Raw genomic sequence first — 6199 nt, 5'->3', positions numbered from 1 at the left:
TTTATGTGTAGATGTATATTTGTATGTTTATTTCATACAATGTGCCCTCTTTTGTGATAAAGAAAAGCATCCCACAAAAAGTTGTTCTCCGCAGTAAAGCTAGTGACATTATACACATTTTCTCTTTAAAAGTTAATACACTGTCATGTCACTCTGTTAAGACAAACTGCTCCTATCTGAGTCGCACATATTGCACCAAAAGGTCTTAGTGTTAAGAAGAATGTGTAGAATTGTGCTGTAAAACTTTCCATCTGCTTTTTGTAGTCTACTACAAACGTCCCTCCCACTACTCTAACAACAGTTACATCAAACAATTTCCCTCTCTAAAGATTTTACTGTACTGTTGAGGACTCCTCAACAAAGCAGGCCTATCTTTCCCTGTCAGGATACCTGGCTATTCTGAAGATGTCTCTAATTTCAGTTCTTTTATTTTAAAAGAACAAAGAAAAATATCTACATTTGAAAATGCTGTTATTTGCTTTGCTAATGACCCTTCAGGAAAATGCACTGTGGTCAAGAACTTGTGCTGATGGTGCACCTATCATGACAGTAGCATATGTGAAGCTCCGTGGCCTAAGGCCTTTTCTACCACATCATGCAACTCAGTCAGATTAGGATTCCAGATCACATTCCTAAACTCTGGGAGTTGTAAATATTACAACAATGACTACAATGATAAAGAAAAACCTCTAACATAGCAAACCAAAATCAGGGTATTATATATTGGAAAAATTCTGCATCACATCCAAGGTTAGTGGAACAACTTTTAGAAACATGTTTCCAACTCTGAATTCAGATGTCCATTTTAAACCTATTCTCACTGTTTGTAGGAAACTATTGAGTCTGTTTAATATTTCAGGCAATTTTCCTGCCTTGATTCCACCCAGAAAAGCTTATCCATTAGGACAGGTTCCTGTCACATAAGACTCTTCTGATTTTCTTGCTGTTTTCAGTGCCTTCTAAATTTTAAAGAGCTTCTCGAATCTGGCACGCTTCAAAGATACTGGCTGGCTGGAGATAATGGGGTTGTAGCTAGAAGTCATCAGATCATAGAAGCTGCCTTAAACTAAGTACTACATGAATTGTTTTGAATGAAACTTAAGGCCGCAAAGGACAATGCAGGAGACCTGAAAACAAGGCCTGCTGACATGAGCTTCAACTGTATATTAAATGACTTATGAGTCTTAACACAGTAAAAATGGCCCAAAATAACATGAATATTTTGAATTCAGATGTTCTGTTCTGATTTTATCTTGATATTATTCTCTTTCAGAATTTTTCAGAGCGACTAGCTAGAGATTATGTCCTCCATTACACTTGGAAAGGACTTACAATTTGGGCTTTGGGATTCAGGCACCATCTAATAACTGGCAATTGCCAAGTTAAAATTGACTGATTTTTTTTTTGCTTTGCTTGTTTTGGCAGGTTAGAATAACCTTCAGGGTTCTGTTTGCAGTTAAACAGAGGACTATACAAAAACCAAGTCCATTTTTTGACAGTATACTTCTCTACCTCAGAAATAATTCCCACTGAATTCAGTAGGGCTTTCCTCCAAGTAAAAGATCTCCCTTAAATCCCTCTGAATGTCCAAATACTCTGTAAAAGTAAAAAGAAATGCAGTACTTTTTAAAGTATGTACTTAAAAGTACCCCCTAGTATAGATTGCCATCCATATTCCACTTGAAACATATCTTGAAAGTAGTAAATCCATTCTTATATAAAGGAGCGCTTGAAAAAATGGTAATTAGCCACTACATGATTTAAACACTCCATTTTTTGTTTAAAAAAATGTTTAATCAAGACTTCCGAATCAAATGATTTTTAGATGTATTGGAACCCAGCCTGTATAGCAGGCTGCTGCTGCTGACAGTAATGGGAGTTGAATTTCACCACATGTGAAGGATACAATTTTGGGGAAACTTGGTTTAAGCCATTTTTGTCAAATCAGTTAGCAGGACTATTATAGTGTTTGAAATGGATTATATTTATTGGGATACAGCTATACTAGTTCAAGAGAGATAACCAATATTGCTTTAAAATGAGACAAGCTAAATGCTTTTACTCCAGAAATAGCTTTTAAGTACTAATGCATGATAAAATTGAAAAATACTATAATCCTAAAGGTCAGCATATTTTGCAGTTAAAAGGCCTAATAGCTGTTGCTGTGACAGTAATTGAAAAAAAATGAGACTGTGACAGCCTCTTAAAAATGATAGAGATGAGAAAGCAGAAATTGCTCTGAGAGTATAGTTAGCAATTGTGCTTTCTTACCCAATAGGAAACTGTACAACCAGATCTGAATGAATCCGTTGTTGCTAGTTGCAATAATTTAAGACATTCAATACAATTCACAATATGTGAACTTAAATGTAGCTTCTATTATGGCTTGCCAGTTATTTGGCAATGTCTGTAGTGATAGCCATGTTTTGGAACACTCAAGGGACACATATGGTAGGGCAAATTCATTTTATGGGGTAGTTACAAACCTTGCATACCACAGTGATTGTCGGCATAATAACATTGACTAGAACATGTGTTGTAATGGAAGGCTGCCATAGTACTTGGACTCGTTTTCCCCAATTGGACTTTAGTTATTTAAACAATAGATAAAAGCAAGTCTTGCCTAGGATTACCAAATCAATTTGGCATCAAGTTCCTGATTTTTTTCTAACTGTCTATGTCAGAGGATGTTCCAACTTATTTATTTTGCTGAAAAATGTACATAAAAAGGAAGACCGGGGAGGGGAACCTAATATTGGAAGGATGAGAAATTGGGACTTTAGGGGATACTAAAGAAAAATTACCCTTTGGTATTGCCATTTGCAGAAATATATATATTATACACACACACACACACACACACACACACACACAAGGCATTATGGGACAAATTTATCAGTGGTCATGAGGGTAACTTAGGAAAGTTTCTTGTTGCCCAAGGTCAGGAAGATTTCTTTTTTAGTTTCAAATGAAGCTCACAGGCATAAAGAAAGGCAGAGCTGGTATTAGGTTAGATAGAATACAATATAGTTTGCAATTAAAAAAAGATATCTAACTGGGCCGATATGCCCCAATGAAGCTTCTCCTATCCAACTTGAAAAGGCCTATAGTTTCAACTTCTGTTTCTTTTTTTTAAAAAAAGACCACTTAAATTCAAACCATATTCAAAACAGCAAAACCATCACTTGTATTAAAACGTACAGTAACAGAATTGTGCAGTGTCCTAATTATTCAAAAGAGACGCTCTGGAGTAAAAGGGAACGTAGACAGAGCATTAGTGCAGGACTCCTTAAAGCAGGGTTTCTTACATTGTGTGGCTGCAGGAGAAACCTTTGGGTAACTGCTTTAATGAATCAGAGAAGTGGTGGATCTGGATACCTGCACATTTCAGAGCATCACTTCTAAATAATTTTAGGATCCTAAATTTAACGTTCATATTATCAACATCATCAAAACATCTTTCAGTAACTTAACTGTAGAGGATCAAGAGGGGAAAGAGGCTGCACCACTAATAATGGGGACAGGGCTGCAAAGCTATTCTCAAAAATTATGTATTTATTACATTTCTAAATGATGTGTCATTTTCTTCTCAATTTTGAAAATTAGATGAGTTGTGAAAGTAATCTTTTTTTAAAAAAAAAAACACCCAATAATAACTTTGTAGGAATCTTAGTGATAGTAGCAGTCCAAACAAAATAGCATACTTGAAGCTTTCCTTTGGGTTTGTGTATGCAACTTAACATAATTGATCACATTCAGTAACAGTATGTTTCTAAATATGTGTTTTAACACAAGGAGGGAAAAAAGACTTGGTCCATTTAATGGTATCAGTAGCCATTAAATATATGAATGGCTCATATATAATATAATACCAAATCAGAACTTGTAAACATTAATTGTGGTTTGTGGAACGAGCCATAATTGTCTGGTGTATATTAATTGCGAAGCCATACTGGATGCAACCACACATCATAAGAAAAAAAAAATCACATCATGGCTTTTCTACTATGTGTAAAACAAGCCATTGGATTATTCCATAGTAGAGCAGTGAGCAATAGGAATATTCTTTTTCAGAAGTATGGAAATGGACCTTGAACAGCAGCCATACTTCTTAAGATTCCAAAATGCCCTTTTCTTAGATTTTTCTAATATTTTCTCAAAATATATTAATTCTGTCCACTGGTTAATTATATTTATTCTTACTTAATGTTATGTAATGTAATGTAGAGGCTGGGGAACCCTATTGTATAGCATCTAGATTTTCTGATATATCATCTATAAGAATGTGGCCCAACTGTAATTCATGTTTGTAAATTTCATTCATGTAAGACAAGAAAAATACTTTTGTCTATTTAATAGCGTAACAGCATTACTGTTTTGTACTGTTGTGATTTATTATGCTGAGGGATTTTTGCTTCCACAACATTTTTGTACATGTTTGGGGATTTTGAAAGAAAGTGTAATCTTTTTAATATATGATTAATAATATGTCAGGTATTTTATTATTCCAGTAGTAATCTTTAAGGACTTTTCAGAGCATGGATGAATCATAAGAATGCTATTCAGGGACTACAATATGATACATTTCTTAAAAATATGACAATGAATTTTTGCAATGCTGTATAAAATTGATTTAATTATACTTATAAACCTGTGGGGAAACTTTTCCGCCTTGTGATGATAAACTGCAGCTTATTTTGTTCTATGTGCCTAAGGGGCTGGGTTCTACTTATAAGGTCAATACAATTTTATAATTAATGGAGACAACATTGCATGTGGATTTTTGATTAAGGACTAATGTACTGTTATGACTTTTGATGTGAGCTGTCAGCTTTTTTTTTTTTGTTCATTTTAGATGAACTGAAAAAAGAGAGATCAAGAAAAGCTTCTGATCTCTATTTAATCAACTTTTATAATGTTATTTAGTATTCAAGCTATAGAAAACAAAACAGGAGCTGCCCTGCACCTAATACCTTACCTAACAATTGGTCTGTAGGATCTCAGGTTTCTCTCGGCTCATGTAATGAAGATGCCATGGCTAGGGCCTTTTATTTGCAAAGTGCAGCAGTTATTACATAGCTCAACCCAACTCAAGATAATTTGAGAACAACTAGGAGCAAAAAGTCAAAACCAAAACAGAAGATATATTTTTGACTCCACCATTCTCCAATTTGTTGGCCCAAAGGTGCTTTTTGCCACCCCCTCCAAAAAGCCAACTGGACTTTCTTAGATATAAAGAAACATGACTAGGATGAATGAGAATCTCCATTGACATTTCTTCAATGATGCATTGCACTGTCATCTCTATCTAGCAGGAAGACTGCTAGCCTGTGGAAAGCTGAGAAATAGCCACTGAATCTTCATTCTAGGGAATACATCAGAAGTAATCCTTTCTGTGTAATATTTAACATTATACAATATGCTAGAAACCTATTTTCTAATACATTTTTGGATCAATTGCATGATAAATGATACTGGAATGGGTATACCATTATTAAGTGTTATATTAATTACCATTATTAATGGTGGCAGTACCCGGGATGAAACATTGATAAATCATCTTCGCAACAGTTTCCATCCAAACCTATTTGGTTTTCAAGTACAATGAAACCAACCAAAGGCAAGTTAGACCAAATTGATGGCTGGTAGGGGTAGTCATCCTGCAGCTGGCCAAACACACAACTACTTGCAGCAATCCTGGCCAGCATTCAGAGAAGACCTGGGAGTGACAGCTCAGCAACATCGGACCCAAGGGCTGCAGATTGCCCTTCCTAGCCCTTTCCTGTGTCTTTCAGAAGATGATGCGCAATTAAAAAGACTGGTAACCCAGATTCAGTTTACATATTTATTGCATAGCGTTCTACTGTACAGTTTACACGTTTGTTGCATAGTGACAGAGATAAGGATGTTTACAGTTAGTCTTAAAAGCGTAAAAATCCAAGGTTTCTTAATTACGTTCTTTTATAGTCAATAAAACATCCTCCAAGAAAAAGAAAAAAGAAGTGCTTTAACACGAGAAGGGTTTTTACCAGCGTACCACCCCACTCATTTTGCCCGGCCATAATCGCCACCAGAGGCAATTTACGCGGCTGGTGTGAGCTTTGAAGTCGGGGATAATTCCTAAGCTTTCAAGAAACCATCCCTAAGTTTGTCCGTTCCCAAACTTGGCAACTTGAAGATGTCTGGAATTCTGGGAGTT

The sequence above is a fragment of the Natrix helvetica genome (assembly GCF_964273705.1).
Source record: "Natrix helvetica genome assembly, chromosome: 3".
In the NCBI taxonomy this organism is placed as follows: Eukaryota; Metazoa; Chordata; class Lepidosauria; order Squamata; family Natricidae; genus Natrix; species Natrix helvetica.
This window is presented reverse-complemented; position numbering follows the sequence as displayed.